At 42.7% G+C, this 22292-nt stretch overlaps 1 protein-coding gene across 4 annotated transcripts in view; it reads right to left on the bottom strand.

Moving 5' to 3' along the window:
- The window catches only part of LOC100123057 (neurotrimin), a 135602-nt gene that overhangs the window by 100649 nt on the left and 12661 nt on the right, over positions 1 to 22292 (bottom strand). Inside the window, exon 1 of one of the 4 annotated variants that reach the window (XM_008218451.4) lies at positions 16621 to 16640. The exons of the other annotated variants lie outside the window; for them this stretch is intronic. The gene's annotated coding sequence lies outside the window, so the exon portion shown is untranslated. Of the gene's footprint in view, positions 1 to 16620; positions 16641 to 22292 lie in introns of those variants that run through there. 4 annotated transcript variants of the gene reach the window in all.

The raw sequence follows: 22292 nt of genomic DNA, 5'->3' as shown, positions 1-22292 counted from the left end.
CTTAACTTTCGAGTGTTGCCATTCCTCAGCTTTTGCTGTGACACATGGCGAGAAGATATGTTACGTGCTAGTTCAACCAACCCGGTGGCGTCGCGTCCCCTTAAAATTATTCTGAAACCGTAGAATTTTTCACCGATGATATAAAGTTTAATCTCCTTTATACTTTAATAGCTTGATAACAAAAACGTTATGGATGATTACCAAAATCACTGCGTTTTGCCGTTGAAAATAAGTTTGTAACAGAGCAATATCGAATATTGCATTCGAATATTCTTCAGCGCGTTTTAAGTTTCCTTTACGATCAAGATTTTTTTTTAATACCTGTGTATTCTTGCAGTATACCGATATAGTGCGTTAAGGCAACAACGTAAAATTGTTCCAATATATTTTTATATCGTCGGTAAAATGAAAATCTCTTGATATCGTATTACATTGACAACTTATTTTTACTGACTTTAATCGTACTTCAGCTATTCATATCGTGCGCCTTTATTGGATACTCGGCTGTACTGAAGAATACTCGAAGCAGAAGTTAATATTTATGAGGAGTAAGATCCAGTGTGAATGTATTAAGATGAAAAAGCTGTGGCGAGTTAATATCAATCAAGCGTTTCACTTACGTTCCAAGAAAATAGAGAGGAAAAAGATTTCCCGGAAAAAGACCCAAAGACTACCCGGCGTCAAAATCGTCACGGAACTTCGCTATTCTAAATAACATCGTAATTATACGCACGCTTCCTTATTCCCTAGCCAATCTGAAGAACAAATCAGATCTGCGGTGAAAGCAACCAAAGCAAGAAAGGGAGTAAGGGAGAAGGAGAGAAGACCGTAGCTATCTATATACATTCAACTTCAGTTGAACCGGACCTTGGTGGAGGCATCGTCAGTGCCAGGGGCATAGCCTCTATCTATACACATCACCAGTCGCTTCCGGGGTTAGCGGTTTCAGCGCAGTCAAGACGGCGGCTGAGTCAGAGAGAGAGAGAGAGAGAGAGAGAGAGAGAGAGCTCGCGGGAGCAGCCGACAGAGATGGAGCGGACTGCAGCGCGCAACTATTAACTGCATCTAACTACAAGGTAGTGTACAGCCGCCATTGCAGAGCGCGCACGAGAGAGAGAGGGAAGGTGTCGCTACATGGATGTCTAATTAATGACCTCGAGATTTACGCACAGATGCACGTGAGCGCCTCGTTTTGCATAAGACGTCGCTGGGTATGCTGCGCGAGCTCTGGTAATGTATGTGCGCTTTCTCTCTGTGCCAGAAGAAGAAGAAGAGAGAGAGAGAGAGAGAGAGAGAGAGAGAGAGAGAGAGAGAGAGAGAGAGAGAGAGAAGGAGAGAGAGGAAAGCTCTAGCGGCGCCGCGGGCCTATTACCCGCTCGTTTTTCGCACGTGCGACCCTTTACGCGGAGTTGCCTTGCGGCGTGGAAGCGGAGGGATCATATATTTATAAGGCTCGGAGAAATGCTCTTGAATGGAAGAGGATTATTTTTTGTTGCTGAAGAAATAGCTGGAAATTGGTTTGATTAAACGCTCGGGAAATTCGCGCGGAATTTCGATTGGATTATGATTGGGTACGACCTGAAATAATATACTATCGGAAATAACGACAATAGCATTCGAATTGGGTTTTAGTTTGATGACGTTTGTTATTTTACAATAGCGCCATATCTAGGGCTTCATGATGGATACACAGTAGCAATCGATTTCACGCAGCGCTTCAAAGTGATTTCCCGGTTAATACTACCGAGATAATTACCTTGCGATTTGTAGTGCTGTTTGGCTATTACTCGATCTGTACGCACGATAAACTCAAAACTGTTTATTTAACTATGGATTATTGTAGATGAAATGCAAACCGAGCATTCATGCAACGTAATGTCATGCCATGGACATGCGATATTCAGAATGGACACAATAATGGAATATTTGTATTTGATAATTTTGGTAACACTATAAAGATAATCAAATGTAAAATACGATTTAGAACGCATAAATTGTCCGTTGTGCAATTTATTGAAAACGTTTATTAACTTTTCTGAGTAGGCGGATTTAAACATTCTAACAATCGAAAAAAGTTTCTTTACATATCCATTATTCTTCTCGTAGAGGAAAAAGAGCAGATTTCAAATTGTTCGCTTGCAATCGGTTTTTCTTTTTTTTTTATATTTTCTTCCCACTAATATCGGATAAAATTGAACTTTTTTCGAAACAAGATTCGATTTGTATGAGTTAAACCACAAAGAGATATGCGCAACGGAACAGAACTTTTAATATACGCTATTTGAAAATTTAATTTCTTGAAGCGGTGAAGCGAAATAGCTGGTTGTCAAGCTGTGACAAGCAATCTTCTTTTCATTTATTGTTTTCCCGAATAATGATTCCGCTGTGGAACGCTGTTGCATCGATAGCTGCATTATAAAAGAAACCTTCTTATGCGTTTCCACGAATGCGAGGGTAAGGAGATAAAAATTAATACCACACGCGAGTTACAGTCACCGAATAATGCATAAAACGGTACGTCCGGCGTAAATAAAAGGGCGATAAATTACAAAAATGATGCATCTTTTATCGTCGCCTATTTTGAAAGCTATTAAAAATCAATGAAACGTATTTTTATTTAACTTTTCACGACACGATAGGTTGACAAAGGGAAATAACATCGGAGAATAATGCACGAAACGTTATCGGTCCAGTTGAACCGGTACCGACATCGTCGATAAAATGAAAATAAAGTGTTTGTGACATGTGAGAGTTACGAGAGAGGCTGTGACACGTGTTTTGAAAGCATCCACATCCAGTCGATTACGCCCTGTCGCCGCGAACTCTTAAAATTCTCATTAATTTTTTGATTCCTCGGAGAGCGCAGCAAAACAGCAGCGGCGACAGCATCTCTATCCATCCCTCAAGTACCAAGCGCGTAACGATGGTCATTAACATAATATTCGGAAATAACGATGCCCGGCGCGCGCACTCTCCCTCGCAAAGCACGACAGTCGTAAACCAGGCAAAATTTCCTCTTCTTCTCCCTTTCTTCTCTTTCTTCCTTCTCCTCGAGCTTTCTCTCTCTCTCTCTCTCTCTCGCTCTCCCACCCGTCATACTTTATTCGACTCGTTCTCGCGCTGCAACTTTTCATTTTTCGTTTAGGCGACTGCCGCCGCTGCACTTTCGACGAGAGACGTCAGTATAGCGCGCGGCTCTTTTTCTCTCTTCGCTGTTTTTCTCTCATTTCGGGTGAAAAAAATGTTTGGGGCACTTCTTCTCGGTGTACAGCGCTGGGAGAGAGAGAGAGAGAGAGAGAGAGAGGCGTGCGCAGGACGCAAAAGTTAGTCTCTCAATTTATCGCTTAAGTAGTCTCGTTTAAGAAAACTCGAGCAGCGGACGTCGGCGTCAACCGTGCGCGAAGACAAAAGCTGCGCTTTATTTGCAAAGCGCGCGACGAGCTCTTAGCAAGCAGTTGTTTGACCGGCCGATGCCGGTTCGTGTAATGCGCATTTAATTATGCCTTAATTGCAATTTGCCTGCCGTTTAGCCTATACCTACACCGATGTACATCGTATTAACTGTTAAGCGATTGTTGATCGCTGAGATAAAGTTTCTATTCTTCGCGATGAAAAAAAACAACGTGTTATATAAATGAAATCTATACGTGCTATATGGTTTTCATTAAAAAAGTTTTATTCGAAAAGTAATCTTTACACTCGTGTCTTATGCAAAAGTTAAGAAGCATCCAATACAAGTTTGTAAGACAAGTTTGATAGTGCATCTGTCCGACAGTAGATACGTACGGAGTTCGCTAAGACTTTGCTGATACCGAGGATTTATAAATTATCGCCGATACCCCGGACTATAAATTTTCAAAATATATCAGATATCATCGTACTATTGCTCCCAATATGTGTAGAGCTCCCTACGTTGAATATGCAAACGTTACCTCGCAGACGAAGTTAGAATAATGCAAATAACTCGGGATTCCCGCCTACATCGGTGAATTTCCAATTAAACTAAACTAACGAAACTGCGCCTTTCACTCGCTGAACTTGCGAGAATTATTATACCGACGCGCGCAAACATTACCCACGCGAAAGTCGTGCGTACACGCAGAGAGGCGGCAAAACAAGACCAAACGCAAAAGCCTGGACCGCAAACGCGCGCGTAAAAACACTCCGAAAAAGCAAGGGAACAAAGCTGAACTCGCGCGCAGACGAGAGGCCTCAAAACAATTAAAAAACTTTCCGAGCAATTAGCAGGTGTTAGTTTGCGTAACCCGGTGGCTCAGAGCCTTGACTTCTCCACTTCAGCAGTTCGCTGCGCGTATGATAATACGACGCATAAAGCTTTATACCTGCACCGGCAATAGCTGCAGCGCAGCCCGCCGAACTGCGCTTTTGCCCCCCGCTCTCGTGCGACGCGCAAAAATGAAATTACGGCACTTTGCCGTCGTCGTCGCCACGGCGCGATGAAAAAAGCTCGCGACTCGACCACCCAATTTCGCCAGGAGAGTTTCGCATAATAATAAGCCGAGGCCGAGGCGCGAGCAGAAAAACTCGACTCGGCTGAGCCCTATCGACTGTGACACCGAGCCGCCAGCGAGGCCGACGACTTTTACGAGCCTCGGCCGTCCGTCTAGGAAAATGCGCGTGTTTTATGATTGGACACTGAGCTAAACTATATCTTAATCCCGTGAGCGCGAGCTTTTATAGGCTGCGGAGCTCGGACGCGCGCGTGATTTACGCCCCGGACCGGCAATCGTACGCCGGCCTCTACTGCCGAGCCTGCGCACGTTCGATAAAATATACGAGGCAGATCTTTAGGGTCCGTTTTTTTGGAAAAGGAGCGCGCAAGCATAAGCTCGTGAGCGGGCGTTTAATTCCGGAAAGCTATGTACATCAGGGAGAGAATCGCGATACGCTGCCGTTCGAGCCCACGACAGCTGTATAGCCGCCCGAGATTGAAAGCTCCTGCGACGGGTTGTAAAGAGGAGTTTAGACTTGCAAGATTTTTATTTGCGAGACAGTCCACTGCAGAGTGTATAGCAATCCAATTGCTTTAAATTTTCCTTAAAGAGAGCTTGAACCAATTTAAATCATGCGAACTTTTAATAATTTTTGCCAGGTATAGTTTTTAATTAGTTTTCGTCGAAAAAAAGCAACAATGAATTCGAAAATAAAAAAAGAATAATAACTTGATTAAAAAAAAAAACTAGAAGTATAATTAAACCTGCGGAGTTAAACCATTCCATTGTTATACTCGTGGCACATTTTTTCGCCAACGCAGTTGCCAATTTGAAAAAAATGCTAGCGTTCGCTACTTAGACGAATATAAGCGAACTCGTTCCCTCATTATGGCCCGCGTGCTACTCGTTTGTTTTCCGCGATTGTTCTCCGCATTTTTTTTCATCCCCTGATTTCTCAATGCACGACTGCGCGATAAGGTATTAAATGCTAATGGGAAACGACTGGGCCTGCAAATTAACTGGCTTTTCCCAGCGTTTGAATTTTCCGGGCATCATAAAAGAGGCTTTCGCGCGAGCGACCTACTTCTCCTCTTACTTTTATTATACGCAGTGAGTCCTTCCTCTCCCCCCAAATTCACATTTTCCAGATATTTAAAATTCGCGCATGTAGGTTATTGAAATTTGCAAAAATTAGGATTTCGCTGTCTCTGTCCGCGCTCGTTTCATTCTACACTAAACGGAACTAAGAGATTGCGCTGAACACACCATTTTACGTAGAAAAGTTTTTTTTCAAGAATTAATATGCCACATTTTTTGCGTGGAACATTAAAATGCAGAGATAATCAGCTGCTCTTTTCGAAACTACGAGCTGAATTCCCGAAATGAACCATCAGCCGCTGATTTTTTAATATAGCACCGACTAAAATATTGAATTGTATAATGGAGTATACGATTTTATACCTTGTCATTCTTTACAACGAACACCATTCTCCCCTCGCCAAATTAGCCATCGTTACATCGGAAATAAAAAAAAAACAGACGACAAAAGTCGAGATGCCATTTGCTCTGGAACTCCAAAGCCGACGTTTTGAAATTTCAATTCTTTCTCTCTACATCCCTGCGCACTCGGTAAAGCTTGCGGCTGCGCTACGCCGAGCAATAAAGAATTCAGCGTGTAAAATTTGATTAAAAAGTAAAAGCTCCCGGATATGGCTAAGGTTCCCGCCGGCCTTTCGGTCGATTCTCTCTCTCTCTCTCTCTCTCTCTCTCTCTCTCTCTCTCTCTCTCTCTCTCTCTCTCTCTCTCTCTTACTTCTATTTCACGCGACGGCGTCGACGCGGATTAAAGTGCGAAAGGTGAGAATGGCCGGGAAAATTCTCGGAAAGAAATGTAATAATGTTTGCCATCGCCCGCAGGGAGAGAGAGGGATAAGGGGATCGCGCCGTAGGGCTCACGGTGTCGTTCTCTTTGAGTTATTTCGCGGGGAATCAATATCGGAAACCATTTGGTGCCGGCGCGCGGCTCAGCCTCAAATCTTCGCTAAATTGATTGCGTTAGCCGAGAGAAAGAGAGAGAGAGAGAGAGAGAGAGAGAGAGAGAGAGAGAGAGAGAGAGAGAGAGCGGAATGGTAGTAGTAGGACGAGTCGCTGCACTGCGCGCTGCCGCTTGTAGTATGCTCGCCTTACAAGCACCGGTGTCTTCTTCTTCCTTCTCGTTCACTTGGTCTGCCTTTTTTTCAGGATATTAATGGCTAGGCCATCTTTCTCGGGAGAACGATGACGCTTTATGAAACATTGCGGGCTGAGGGCGGAATACGATTTTAAGAATTGCCTCAAGTGAATGCTGGATAAATAGTGCTTCGCGCTTTCCCAATGTTTGAGGTGCGATGATAAATGCTGACTACTGCGATTTTAATGCAATTTCGCGAAATTATCCGAAGTCCGTTTGATTATTCGTAACTTTCCTCATCACGTCAAACTATTTGGTGCAAGGATTTCACTGAAATCGATCCGATGCGGCATCATTAGTAGAATAATAGCACTTCAAGTAGAGCGAACTCGACGCGCTCGGACGTACTCGCGCTAATTAATCGGAGAAAAAATGGCCCGAAATTAGCCGAGCTCGCTTTGCAAAGAAACAAAAAGTTCGGAGCCCTAAAAAATGTGAGTCAAGCAGAAATATCACTGACACGGCTGCTTGCCATCACGCTCCTGTGAATTTCCATTCATTCGTGATGCCGTTTTAATTAAAGCTGAAAAGCCGCGCATGTAGTCCGTGAAAAGTTCTTCAATATTCTCGAGTTTTGGGCTGTTGCAGCGACGACGTAACATGCGAGTGCATTAGCCAGCTGGCCATATTGAGGGCCAACAAACACCGGGCTTTATTTTCGCAGCTTATGCGATGCATAGAAATTTCGATTCGAGCCATTACCAAATTTCCCTCGCTTTCTTCGCTCGTGTAATCCGCGAACAAATCTTTTCACGAGGTCTGATCGGCGCGATATCGATTCAATGCTTATTCGCGTCTTTGAATATTTCAAAAGTTTTTCATTCCACCGGGCCAATCTGATATCGACGCAATAAACAAGCGAAACCCGAAAAGCCGCGCGATATGAAAGTTCTGAAAGGCTCTTTTCATCGGCGCTATTATCCGCCGAATTCGTTCTTGTACTTTTGCTTACGTGAGAATTCTGCAGGTTTACAGAAAAACAAGGACGTTTTGCATATAGATATGAAGCTAACGATACCGAGAACAAGTTTCTCTCCTTCTCTCGTAGGAGAGAAGGGCTACTGCACGGCTGTCGGACTTGCCGTTAATTAACCACTTAGTAGCCAGAGAGGGAGCTGCGGACGGGATACTATAATGGCAAGCGGCTGACCCTCAGTTAACAATGGAAATAATTGGATCGCGCAATTTCATTGACTGCTCTCTTGCGAAGCGCGCTTATTATTACGAAATTCAAGTCCTCTCGAGCTCTGTTGCGGCGCGCGCGCCGCTCCCTTCGATACTCCCTTGTCTGCCATCGACATCTGTAGTGGTCGAGAGGACTCGTGAGAACTGACTCGATCGACAAGTACAACATGCAATAAAGTTGGAGTACGATAGGAATTCGTGGAAAACGATGATGAGATTTTAGGTTTGCAGTGAGTTGTATCAAAAATTATTTATTCTAATGAAATTCGAAAAAAATGTTGAATAAAAGTTGAAGGACATGATTGGATTACGGACTGGATAATTCGAAGCTCGCGCCATACGATACGAAACGAAGCAACGCGCAAATAATGATCCTAACGATCTTGTTATTACACGTAACGCATGGATTACCATCCAGAGCCCGAGAAACAAGTAATTAATGGTATTACCTCGATATTCTCTCGATGCACCGCAGATGCTTCGATGAAACAGTACCGATATTCCATTTAATCATTTTGTTTTCTTTTCCGATATATCTCTCTGACAGATTCGAAGCTCTTTTCAACGCGAATTGTGCGAATTGGATTTTAAACTAATTAAACGAGCCTTATTTTACACGCGTTCATTCAAGCGGTACAAGTAAAGTAACAGCCATTTCAATATTAATACCTGTCAGTATGATCATTGACCCGTGTTCTCTATCATTGAATTCAAAGCCGGATAGTCCAACATATATTCAATCAAAGCGAAGAGCTATACCCTCTCGACAAATTTGAACCATCAACCCTCCGCAATCTAGGCTCAAAAGAGCGTCGTCTGAGTCCCCCTCGTTTAGTCGCAGGAATTTCGTTCTGTTCGCCGTCTCTTGCGCGCAGCAGAGGGAAAGCCATTGAGTCTTCCTACCGTCGAAAAAAACTTCAGTTCCCGCACCGAGAGCCGTGAATATTTCGGCACTCGGTTAACCCCGAACCGTAAAAAACGCCGTCGACGGAGCTCGGCGAGAGGAAAATCCGAGCTCGGCCGCAGGAGCGGAAGGAAAAAATCGCAAAAAGCCAGGTTTGGGAGATACAACAGAGACGCCGTTGTTCAAAAAAAGAGCAGAGGATGTCTCTGCGACTATCTAGTACGGTATGACGTAAGAGGGCAAAGGGGCGCTATAAATGAGGAGAAGAGTAGCGACTCTTCGTTTCGACTTTATGTATCAACGAACTACCCGAATTCGACGTACCTGTAGAAGGTGGCAGAAAAGAGACGTGAATCGAGGCCGGCTATAAACTGCTTTTACACGTCAAGGGTAGACTTGTAGCCAGTCTCTCGCTCCGTCAGATTTATCTTCGCCTTCCTCTTTCGCCACTGTTCCGATTCTCGAGCTCGCTCGGTCTTTCTTTAACGAGCGATTAGATCGTTTTTATCGCGGATCAAGCTCGAGCCAAGAAAGACACTTCTCTTTCCGCTGGTGGCAAAGTCGCGCTCGAGCTACAGCGCCGATGCGGACGTCGCAAACTTGCTATCTCGATGCGTCGAACGTCGTGGCTCTTGTTCTTTCTCGGTTTCCACGGCGCCTTTCTTTTCGCCGAAGGTAGCGATCGAGCCCACGAATAGCGCGTTTGTTGTTCCGCCTTATCGGAGAGACAGAGCCGATAATGCTCGCTAACGTAGCGGCGCTTAATTCTTTATGAAGTTCTCGAGAGGTGCGCGAGTATGTCGGTCTTATCTGAGGCGCCTTTTTATGCCGCGCGAACGCGACGCATTTTTCTGGTTCTTTCGGGAAGTGCAGCGGAAAGCGGAGTGATCGATGTGATTAAATTAAGGCGCGATAGTGCCGCGCGTTTGTTTTGTTCCGCTTTTCCGCTGGTGGATTGCGGGCTGTTTAGGGGGTTCTTCTTTTTTCGTCTATCCCCCTCGCGAATGAACTGTGGCCGGGATCTCGAGCTTAAAGAGTATTGAGAAGCGAGCGCTTTGAGAGCTTTCGGCTGCAATTTTGCCAAGAGGCGGTGGATAAAATCATTCCTTTGTGGAAATTATCTCACGGCATTTATACCGAGTTTAATAATCGGTAAATTAATCTGCGATCAAACGCTATTATAGCGCGAAGTTTTTTTTAATAAACTACATGAAAAAAGTTTTATCGCAGCCCGTAAAGTATCAAAAATAATAAAATAAAAAAAAAGAACAGCTTGCTCCACGAAAATCCGAGTTCGTTAAAGCCGGCCCGGCGTATAAAAGGAGCGTAGCTATCGTCGCATGCACGCGCGTAAAATCGCGAGTGAGCGAAAAAAAAAATAATAAACAAGGGCCAAGCGCGCAGGCCACAGCAGAAAATTACTCCAGTAAAATTGCCTCGTCCTATACGCTTCACTCGCCGGGATCTCTCGGTCATCGTCGACGCGAGAGATGCTTTTTTTACGAGCCCGTAAAGCCGGAAGATAGCTGCGCGCAGGCGCGAGTGTTACGTCTACTCGCCGGGATGTCGTAGACAAAAACTCAAAATTTCGTACGCAGCGTTCGCCGGTTTTAAGCCCTGCATATCCCCTTTGTCCTTTGACATTTTCTCCTCGAAAAATCGTAAATCGTGGTTTCCTATATGCCGAGAGCTTGCAAGCGTCATCCGCACAGTTGTGTACGCGATTTCTAGCGATCGAATCCAATCGGCGTAGAGAACGAAAAGCGGAAAAACGCCGGCTATTTATCGAATCCAAGATATTTGCTGCAAAACTAGATATAGAATTTCTCTGTACGCGACTCAGGTGTCTCCTCTGGGGTGTATCCACATACTTACACACACACGTATGTCGAGCAGCTTTCAATACATACACGTACGTGCGTCTACGCGGGCAGAGGGCTGCATGCGGTTTCGAGCGTATTTTTATGCATAAAAGCGGGGAAGACATATTGCTCGATGCGCCACGAAAATTCGCGTTTGCAAAAAGATTGAATGCTTTTTCAAGATTCTCGGTTGGCCCGACGCGCCGAATAAATTTCGCATTTTTCGCCCTGACACGTGCTGGAGAGTATTGTTTGGGATAACTTATCTGTATGATACGGTGTTAGTGACTTATCTGGAGAATTCGCAGCGTGCAACTTATTTATATAGACGAGTATAGGTAGAAAACTCACCTGTAACGGAACAAATAAATTTGTATTAAACTCGTGCGTGATAATTTTCCGAGAAATGGAAAAGTTTATTAAAACAGCATCAATGTTCATCTTCGTGAGAAATAATAATCGATAGCAAATTTAATCAAAAAGAATGGGACAAGAGTTATTGAAATTTTATCGGAGCATCTGAGAGCGTCGCCTTTTCGCGTATCGGCGCGCAGCTAGCCCGACTTTTATGCATCTTTGCCGCATTTCAGGATCTATACTTCGCGGTGGCTGCTATCTTCAACAGTAAACGAATTTCCAGCTAATGAAGTGGAAAGGCAGGAATAAAGAAATGATCGAACAAAGCGCGGGGAAAATTTAATTTTCTCCTCTACTATTGCCGCGCGCGCGACACTTTTATAAATTATTACCTACACTTTATCGAGAAACGTAATAATACCGTGTTCGGGATCCTTCAAATAAATTCTTACCCTTTCATTGTAATGCCTGCAGCTAGACGAGCACCTTTATTATAATTTTTCATAGACTGACTTAAGATCCACAATATTTAAGGATCGATCGAATACCACCGATATATAATAAAAATTTTAAATTATGACCATCAATTTCGACGCATTTACCTACAGAAAGAAGTGTGCGTATGCGATTATATATATATATATATATATCTTCCTATATTATATAGATGCATGTGTAAATTTATGTCAATAACCCCTCCGCGCCCCTCCGCCCACCCCCCTCCGCACCCCCTCCGCAGCCCCTCCGCAAGCCCCTCCGCATCGCCTCCGTTGGCCCCTCTTAAATCAATTTTATTAATATTAAAATGATTATTTTAAAACTTAGTCAAAAAGATTTCAAAAGTTCCATTTTTTTAATAATGGTATAATGATGTGTTATAATCAAATTAAGAAGATCGACAAAATTTCCTTTATTGGAAAAATGGTATAACGATGGTTTAAAGTTTAAATTGAGAAGATAATAACGACAGATTTCCACACCACCCAAGAGGTACTGTCAGAAGCACATTATAATATGGATATACAATGTGTTTCAGGCGCGTTGATTTTTTTTGTTTTTCTTAAATTATTATTTAAAAAATTCGCCAATTATTTTACGTAATTATATGAAATGATATAATTATATAAAATAAAGGCTACTATGAACAATAGTTTCATTTAGTAAATACAATTATACTATTGATTTGGATATATATCAAGTTAGAAATTATCTATTGTTAACAGTTTGAAAGGTAACATTTTTAAATCATCTATTATAAAATATTTTGGTTATTAAGTAAAAAAATGAATTTCTATTTATACCAAATTGATTTATTTACATTAATTTCAGAATATATCAGACAATAAAAACGAGAGTTAAAATATGATTTCAAGATTAAATTCCAAAAAAAATCTACTATCTAAATTGACTATCTACAGATGAACTGTTCTTTTTTAATTATTTACAATATTTTTATATAAATAAATATTTACATTTTTTATACTCAATTTATTATTTATCAATACAATATAATAAAAACCAAAATTTGGGGGTTGGCGAGCGGAGCGAGCACGGGGGTATCCCCCCTAGCATATACCCCCTGAAGTGTCCGGTTTTTTCTGGATTTGCACATATGTATATATATATATATATATATATATATATATATATATATATATATACACGAAAAAACCGGACACTTCAGGGGGTCTGAGTGAACAAATTTGAAATTTGAGAGCACACCTACCAGACGAACTTTTTTGGGTTCCTTAGGCCACCCAGAACCCGAAAAACCTTGCGTTCCCAAGATTAAAAAATACCTATTTTTTTGCCGGGCAGTTCAAATCCTCTTATGGGAAATTAACACGGGGAAAATTAACGCAAACCAGGAAAATGCCACTTTTTGTCTGGAGGCGCAATTGAAAAATATGTTTTAATAGAATCGAGGTATTAAAAAAAAAGAATGATTTGAGGGCTGGTGGGTTAAAAATGGTTGCCTACGAAAAATCGCCGATTTTCGTAAAAAATCCAAGTATTCATGATTTTTGCTATTTTCAAGCCTAGACAACTTTTTCCCTAGGCAACCATTTTTAACTTACCAGCCTTCAAATTGCAGCTCTCTTCCGATACTTCGATCCTAGTAATACATATTTTTTGATTGCACTTTCATACACGGAGTGGGTGAAATTAAATCGTGGCTTGTTTTCGATAATTTTCCCCATGTTGAATTCCCATAAAAGAATTTAAACTGCCCGGCAAAAATAGGTATTTTTAAATCTTGGGAACCCAAGTTTTTCGAATTCTGGGTGGCCTAAGGAACCCAAAAAAGTTGGTCTGTAAAGGGTGCCCTCAAATTTCAAATTTGTTCACTTAGACCCCTGAAGTGTCCGATTTTTTCTGGATTTGCACACGTATACTGGCATACTTATCTCCCGCATTATCGTTGCATTTGGTGTGCACAAATGCAGCACACTTTATTCGTTGTGAAAACGAAATTATTAGCGCGGCATAAAATTCGCAATAAGGCTAAAGGAGAAAGAGAGCGAAAGAATATACGTCTAGTGTAGCGTCACTTAGCTATAAGTTCATTCGCGCGCCTGGGCTCTAATATCGCACGACCAGTATCAGCGTTGCACTAACGCTACCTCGATTGAGCCCGGTTCACGAGACCAACCAATATAAACAGCTTTTCTGTCTTCTGCTCGTGTGCTCTAGAAAGTCTGTTACCTCGAGCTACAACTAATTTATGAGGAATAATAATGGACCTGCGCAACCAGGCATGGGCGGTGCATTATCCGCGATTTATAAGTTTTTCGGAGGAATTTTGCTTTATTATTTTGCGGCGCGGCTTGTCGTTAAAAGGGATTCGGTGTTTTTTGCACATTTAAACTAGTGCTCAACGAGCACACCTTACTTTAGTAATTTTCTACGTTTTAATTAAAGCCTACTAAAAAGTCCAAATTTAAAAGATTTTATCATAAAGCCATTTTTTACTAACTTGACATAGCTGCAGTTTGTCGGTGTTATTTCACGTTTTTTCAAATTACATTTCTTTTTTCCAAATTAGCACCTTTATTTATGTGCGCAGATGTCTATGCGGGTAAATTAATTTTGGTCCTCTGAAATTACGCTTTTTTGCCCTCGTGTAAAACGTCGCTGGCTTGATTCTTTATAGACACAATAAAAAATATTGCTCTCTCATTACCGACACGCACGCGACTCGTTTATAAGCGTAAATATGTGGACTTTTTACAGTATACGTATTTTTAGCGCTCAACTATTCGACGCAATTTCGGTATGCCTAAAAATATACCTGTTTCTATTAATGGTGTTTAAATTAAAAATATTTTATTACGTTTGCACAATGCGTATTAACTAATTCTGATATTATTTCTAGAAATTGCGTAGAAAATGCGAATGTTGCAAGGAAGTATCATGGATGTGTTTAATACTAAAAGTAAAATTTGTAATGCATACAGTGTGCTAATTTAATTAAAGGAGGCCAAGATAGGGATCTAACTGAAACTTTGGAAAACGGTTTATTATGCCAAAATATGAAGTTTCAAGTCGTAGTTCTATCCTCAGAGTTTGAAGAAGAAAACGCACAAGTTAAGAAATTTGTTTCGTGCATTACTGATCAGCTCATTATATTAAAGAGGAAAAAAGTTTAATTAATTATAAAAAACCTCAACGAAATAATCGTCTAAGGTTCATTGCTTCGTTCGAAAAGTCACTTACCACAACACTGCAAAAAAGGGACATTACGACATGTTCTGTGTGACATCTAGTATTATAGTCGTTATAACTCGGAGCAGAAGTTTCTTATTCCATTAGCCATAGGTATTGTCACAAACGCGCAGAACGCTGTTCATTAGCGCGGAAGAAGTACGCTACACGTAGCTTTGATATTAATTAGCTGGGTTATAGGCAATTTCGCGAGTTCCCGGCTAGGCGGAGCATGACGAGCTCAATCTATATACCTGCCTTCTGACTACTCGGCGAACATCATGCGCGTGTATGTGAAATGGCTGCACCAACTCACCGTGTATACTGGCATCGTCACTAGAAGAGACAGCTTATATACCTGCTATTTTACAGTCGTTTATTTTGCTGCAATTAACGCACACTTTTTCTTTATTTCTACTCGTACCATTTTATGGTTCAGATATAAGAGTGTTTAATTGTAGTGCTTATCATTTTAGTTTTCTGTTCTATAGCTATTAGCAATGATGCCGTGTAATGTTATCACGAAAATTTAATTTATTTTAGAAATACAGCTCCCCTCTAACTTATTTAAATGACCACCCAGTTATTTGGAACTCACCGCATTCCTCTAGGAGGCCAAAAAACTTGTTTATTTACATTCATAAGAAAATTCGCTGGGGGGAGGAATAACGGATTCCAGGGCGATTATCCGATCAGCCGTTCCCTTTGCTCTTCTCCAAGTGTAAGGAGGGGCAGGATACCGGCCAGAAGCAAAGTTTCCGTCGAACGGAACAAACCCAAAGCCTCTTCGGCGAGCTATTCGTTGCAAAAAACTCGGGGTCGAACTATTTTCTCGACCGGGCACTTGTCACTCGGCCAGCGGCCACCGCTGCAGCGTCGCAAAGCGAATCTCCCTCTCTTTTTCTCTTTCTCTCTCTTTCTCAATGCCCCAGAAGAAGCCGGAGGATCAGGAAAAAAGGACTCAAGTAATAAATCGGAGGATAAAAAGACGAATACATATGCAGGACTCTGTCTTTATACTAGAGAGTAAAAGCTAGAGAGTCGGGGAAGGACGGACCTGCAAAGGATCGAGAAGGAGAGAGAGTAAGAGAGACAAACTAGAACAGAGAACAAAAAAGAAATCGGAACGGAAAAGCCAAGAGAGAGAGAGAGAGAGAGAGAGAGAGAGAGCCAACGAACGCTACAACGGCAGACAAAAGGGAGCGAGAGAGATACTCGCGCATAGGGACATAAAAAGCGTCAGCATACGTATAACCGAAGAATGGAAGAAGAAGAAGGGCAACGAGAAATATATAAGGTGGCGACGCTAGCACTTTTGAGTGTCTCGAAAGTGGCGTAATATGCGCGCACCGGCGTAGCCGTGATTAAAGTTAACCCCGCTCGAGCGGATTTCATAGACTCGATTAAAAAGTAGTCTCCGTGTCTTTCGTTCTCTCTTTCTCTCTCCCTCCTCCGGCCGCGAAGGTCCGGAAGGAGGGCAAGCGCGAGATTAAGAGGTGACTCGGGACTTTTCGAGATTTTTTGAGTTACGGTCACGGCAGCCCAACGGAGCATTTTCTCTTTGTCGCTCGTCTTTTTTTTCCTTTTGCAGCTCTGCTTATGGAGGTGTGCGCCACCAGCCAGTTCGCCACTTGATTACGCGCACGCGAATCGCGAAAGCTCCGGGCGCTGAATCAGAGGCATAAAAAGCTGCTTTTTTCGTTTTGCTTGCTTCTTTTCTTTCAGAGTTGAGTTTTACCGGTTAATAATTGCGCATTTTGTCTTATTGCGCGTGCTTTATGAAATTGGTGGGTTGCAGCTCGAGTGCTTTTTTTGCGCTCTATAGTCGCGGAGTTTGATGTTATTAATGATCTTTTTTTTCGCGCGCATATTCTGAGAATTCAAAGCTCGGTACAGTTGACGAATATTAGAGGAAAATAATTACCTCTTGTTGAACGTTCTCTGATGGTAGTTTATTTTTGTTTTTGATCATTGATTGGTTTGACAGCTAACTCAAGGAAACTTTTCCTTCCGAATAGTTTTGCTCTGATGTTAATACGATTATACCAACTTTCCCGGTTTATTAAAGCACCGCAACTTCAAAGTTTTAAAACACTTTTCATAATTTGCGTCAAATTAAGCAATTTTCTGAGAACTTAGGAAGAAGTATGCCGCTGAATGATCTAGTAGATGATGCAACCCTCGTTCTTTATCCTGACACCTGCAAGTTTTCAGACCATTAGAATTAAAATTTTTCCTACGAGATCATTGATGAAAAACGCTAATCCGATGTAGAAACAATGTCGTTAACGGAATTCAAGATAATAGAGAGAAGAGGAATACAAAATAAAACCCCAAACATTCGATCCACTAATTCCCATTACAAAGTATCGCTATTTATCTTTCGAAACCATGTACATAACTTTTTCTAACAGACATACACACACACACACATTCTTGCAGCCTCGATAAACTCTACTCCCGCAGAAATAACTACACCCCCGTACCGTCGCTAAAGTTCAAAAAACTCGAAACTTTTCTCGGCAAAAGCCGCCGCCGCACATCGACATCCCTACCCGTACTCGGCGAATTCTTATCGATAACCACGCTCGCGCGCTCGGGGCTAATGGTTTCGCCACCTAATGAACGAGCGTCCGAGAAGCTCTCTCTGTATATCTATCTTCATCTACACCGGCGAGCTAACCGCTTTACGCATCGATCCCTTACTTTCCTACTACTAATACTAACTGCTCGTCGCTCTCTTTCTTAATTCCTACTTGCAGCTCTATCTATACGCGCCATATACAGCCCCGCAAAGTACTTCCGAGCGCAATGAGTCAGTCGCGCGCGAGAGGCTCTTAATCGAGTTGCGCTTCCATTGTGCGCGCGCGCCGGGCGCAAACATCGCTGGCGAAAGTTATTCGCGATCGTGAAAAGATTTCGCTGCAGCACCCGAGGCTGAGGTACGATATCTTCGGCGCGCTTTAATTGAATGCGCGCTCTCGAGGTATAGAGAGCTTCGGGCCATTCAAAGCGCGAGTATTTTAAGGAAGACGGATAGCGCGAAGGCGGAGATTTCTGCGCGAGAATAGACTCTGTAATTAGTGGCTGTTATATACAATTTCTTATCTCACTCATAACGCGACGAGGCGAGTAGTCTTACTCGCGATCGGCTTATTTTCAGTTTTACGCTCATCCGATAAGACGTTATTTGACTTTTAGTGGTCTGATCGAATCGTAATGTTAATGGAATCTCCGCGAATGTCGTCGACGAGAGCTATAGAGGAGACGTACATTTTCGATTTCGTATGAATTTCTCGGGGTACGCCTAGAACGAAAATTGCCCCATGAAAAATTTTCCATAGGTATACCTTGTTGATCAAACAAGCTTGAGCTTATATTGGAAGTGTATATTTTATGGAAGCATCAGACGACATGAAAAATATAGATCCCTACACGATAATTCGAAAATTATTGTATATGCCGCAGTGTTATTGGAATTCGCGTATCGATATGTTTGCAGAACTGAAACTCTTTAGATACCGCTGCAATAGATATTTTTTCCAGTAAGTAGCATTTTTCAAAAAATTCATCGCTCAAAGTCAATGATCAATTCATTTTGAAATGCGTCTGTACTCATCCCAAACGATTCTAGTACTCGAATAAAGCAAACGAAGCAACAGTGTTTACGGGCGTTAATGCACGCGCGTAAAAGCGTCGCGGTCTGAAATACTAAATGAAAAATTCGCGTCAAGACCAAATTTGCGCAAAATTTCAAACGCTCCGAGTCGCTTGTGCGATGTAAGGCACAGTCGCTACGCAATTCGCCTAATTTTCTCGCTGCAATTACCGGAGGGAGACAGAAGAGCGTATAGGCTCCACACGAGCACAGCAAGCTATGTACAGGCACAACTCGCGCATGCGTCAAGCCCGTATTAACCACCTGCACGGCGGGAGACGGCCAACTTTCCGAAACAATCCAGCCGCAATTGGAGCCGTCAGTCCAATCTGACGCGTCGATTATCCGAACGATAAATATATGCTCGCGAGCAGGTGACTAGCGGCAAGAAAAGTTCTTTAATTAGGCAACCCGACGACTGTTTCGCGAAACGCGAGGGCGGTTGATTGAACTTTTAGTCTGCAAGCGCTGTAAAATTGGCGCTTGGAAAAACTATAATTGACAGTCGTTCCCCTGACTATCAGTCCTTTTTTACCATCAGTAGTTGATTTATCGGAGGTACACATCGATCATCCATAATCAATGTAGCCCCAATGAACAATGGCTCGTACGCGAGTAGATCAGCAACAGCCGAAGAGCGTCTCCGAACGATATCGGAATAAATTTTCCAAATCATACCCGTTTCCAGCAGTTTCGCCTTCCTGCGTCCCAAGGTACAGTAGCAGCAGCACGCGAGAGCTCTTAAGAAAATCGTTTTACTCGCTCAAATCCGTTTTTCCGCTCGATAGAAGCGTGTCAGGCCGTCCTCGTCGTACCGGTGCGCTGATAAATCAGCCGAACAAGCGGAATATCCTCCTTTGCCGCTGTAGTTCCGCGTCATTTATCGATCCGACATTACGCGAATCCTGTATCCTCGATAGGAAGCTGCCAATGAATACAGGAGCTACCGATTGGCTTCCCTCTCTCTACTCCTACTTCGCGTAGAGCTACTCTGTGGTGCTGAAAAGCGATCGGTGGTGGCTGCTACGTGCTACGCGCAATCATCTATGCCGAACGATCGTGCTGTATACGATCTGCAGCGGGGAAGTTGTTTCATTTTTTTTGACGCGAGCTGTGTGGCAGGAAACGAAATTTACTCCTCTCATTGTGCCCGGGAAAAAAAACTTCTATAAGTTCGCCGACTGGGATATGAGAATTCCGTTTGAGAGCGGTACGTAGGGAGGTATAAGCTCGCTTGGTTTAATTTCGATTTTACGCGCTGCCTGGATTTTCCAATGCGATGCTTTGTTGAAGATTCGCTGTTTGCTATTTTATGGGAGAACGCGGATTAGCCTGTATTTGTGATTGAATTTTGTGTAATGGAATGGATGTTTTTTATTGTTCTACGCTGCTTATGACGACGATTAAAAATAATTCAAATCAGAGTATACACTTCAAGTCAAGTGAGACGTCTATCGAAATGTTAAAATCGTAATGAAATCTCACGAATTATTACGCAATTGACACTACATTAAAGCTGCGACCCTATGCTGATACGTATTATACTGTTGAAACATTTCATTTACGCATTTCCGACATATCAACGAAACAACATGACATTTCCAATTACATACTGTTGAAGTGAAATTTCACTGATCAACGCAGAACGAAGGCAACCTAATTCCAACGCGTAAATTCGAGCCGCTCCAACTTTGCAAATCCCAAATCGTACCATAAATGCATCCATACCAACAGCAAAAACGCACACGAGCTTTACGCGTAAAAAAAGTGCGCGTATTCGTAAGATGTTATTGGAAGAGGCTATGGGAGGACTGCGGGGCGTCGAGAGATTCGATTTTCCGGGTATATACCGCGGTTATTAGAACTAACCGCGGATCGCACTTTCAGCCTCCCAGCCCCCCGTCGAAATTTACGACTTTCAATTATCCGAAATAGCGGGGCTGAGAGCTAGTCGGTCTCGGTACTGCGGCCCGTTGATTGAACTTCCAGCGCGCGATGCCAATATCTTTTTTGCATGGAGCATTCATCGATCGAGAGACTGCCGCGCGCGCGAACTCTCCCTCTCAATTTTACTCTGCGACTTTGACATCTCGACGGTCGCGCAGGTATATTATAGCTGTATATATAGCTATATATAGGTCGAGGTTCTTGGTGTAATTTCGAGTGACGCGAGAGGTGGTTCCATAATAAATTCCCTCAGCGCGTAGTTATCAAAAAGTTCCGCTTGAAAAGTGTACGACGCGATCCGCTCTACTCCAAACAGCGGTGCGTCAAAGCAACAACAAGCGAAGTTTCGGAATCGGACTATACGACGAGAAGGACGTATATACGGGAGAGAGGAAAGAAAAAAGACGCGGCTGCTCTCTCGGTAAACGAAAACTTCGAGACTCGTTAAGGCATCACAGCAATTTATGTGTCGACTTAATTTTCTTTTTTTTTAAAGCCGCCACTGGAACTTGCTGAAACGCAGCCAACGAAACTTTTCATCGCTAGGAAGAGAGAAAGAGCTTCTGCCGGCGGCGGTGCTTCTCGCAGGCATAAATCGAGCTACAATAAAAGGCTAGCCGCGCGCTCTATAGTCGAATCAATTGCCTTCTGTGCTCTCCAGCGCTGATTCATGTTAACTTCTCTTTCTTTGTTCGTGTATTTTCCGGATATGCGCGGAGGAAAATATACCCAACGCGGTAGTGGACTGGACTATCTATATATAGATTGCGTAAGGTCGATGGCTTGAAAGCCTTGGTCATTCTGACTCTCAGCGTTCGATTGGCCGAAAGTACGACGTTTAAATGCAAAGGACGACTGGTAGAGAGGACGAAGCGCCGACGTTAATAATTGCGGTGCTTATACGCATTTGAATCCGGTATCGGAGAACGAATAATAAGTCGTCGGTCATTTGCATGGGTGTAATCGTTCGATCGGTATACTAATGACCAACTATTCGGTGGCGTAAGTTGAAGTTGAAGCCGTATGAGAAACGACTTTTTTTTATTAAAAAAAACCAAAGTCGTTATTCGGGGATTTATATAAAAAACTATGTATAAATAACTCTGTAAACTCTCGTCAAAGCGGTCTCTGCTATTTTGAAGGAAGGTTAAAACAGCTACACACACATTTTGCGACAACTGCCTCAACGGTGGTATTTTACTATGATAAATCAAGTGACCTTTATCGAGCGCTCATCAAAGTGCTTTCAGACCTCGCTCCGTAAATGTTCCCTCGATCGTTTATATTTTCGATTTTCTCGTGCTTTTCTGTGGTCATAATATATTCACGTTCTGCTTATACGTCACATGTATGCGCAAATATATTTTTACCAAAAGTATTTAAAAAATATCCTGCGAAATTTAGTACACAAACGAAAATCACAGCAAAATCCTCGCGCTATCACTTATGCAGGACAATTTAAAACAACTAAATATCCATTCCAGCACATAATAAAAGTCTCTCTCTCGATCGACTGCTGAATATAAAGTCTAACGAGAAAAGTCCGCTGAATCACTCTTTTTCATTCGAAACTGCGCAGCCCTTCTAGCCCGCGGATAAAAGAAGCGCAAAAAGAAACTCATTATCCGCTCCTATTCAAAGTTACTTAATGAGTTATAATAAAGACGAGCACATTGGCTTTGTGCGCGCGAACGACGAGACGAGGTTAGTGCTCGCGCGCGCGCAAAAGGCTAAAACTCCGTCGAGTAGGATTCTTATATTAGTCAAGTGAATATTCCAAGCGCGCTTGAGCGTTAAGAGCGTTCACCGCCGCATGCCACTCTTCTACTTCTTTTTTCTGCGAAAAGCCGTCGCGCTCGCGCGCGTTTCTCGTTAAAAACAAAAATCTAATTAAAAAGACGACCGCGCGCTGCTCCGCAAAGGGACCGGCACGAGAGAGCCTGGCGATAACTCGGCTATTTAACCCTTTGCGGCATCGCGACACTCAGTCT

The sequence above is a fragment of the Nasonia vitripennis genome, chromosome 3 (assembly GCF_009193385.2).
Source record: "Nasonia vitripennis strain AsymCx chromosome 3, Nvit_psr_1.1, whole genome shotgun sequence".
NCBI classification, from domain to species: domain Eukaryota; kingdom Metazoa; phylum Arthropoda; class Insecta; order Hymenoptera; family Pteromalidae; genus Nasonia; species Nasonia vitripennis.
Note: the sequence above shows the minus strand (reverse complement) of the source record. Positions and strands in the feature narration are given on the sequence as shown.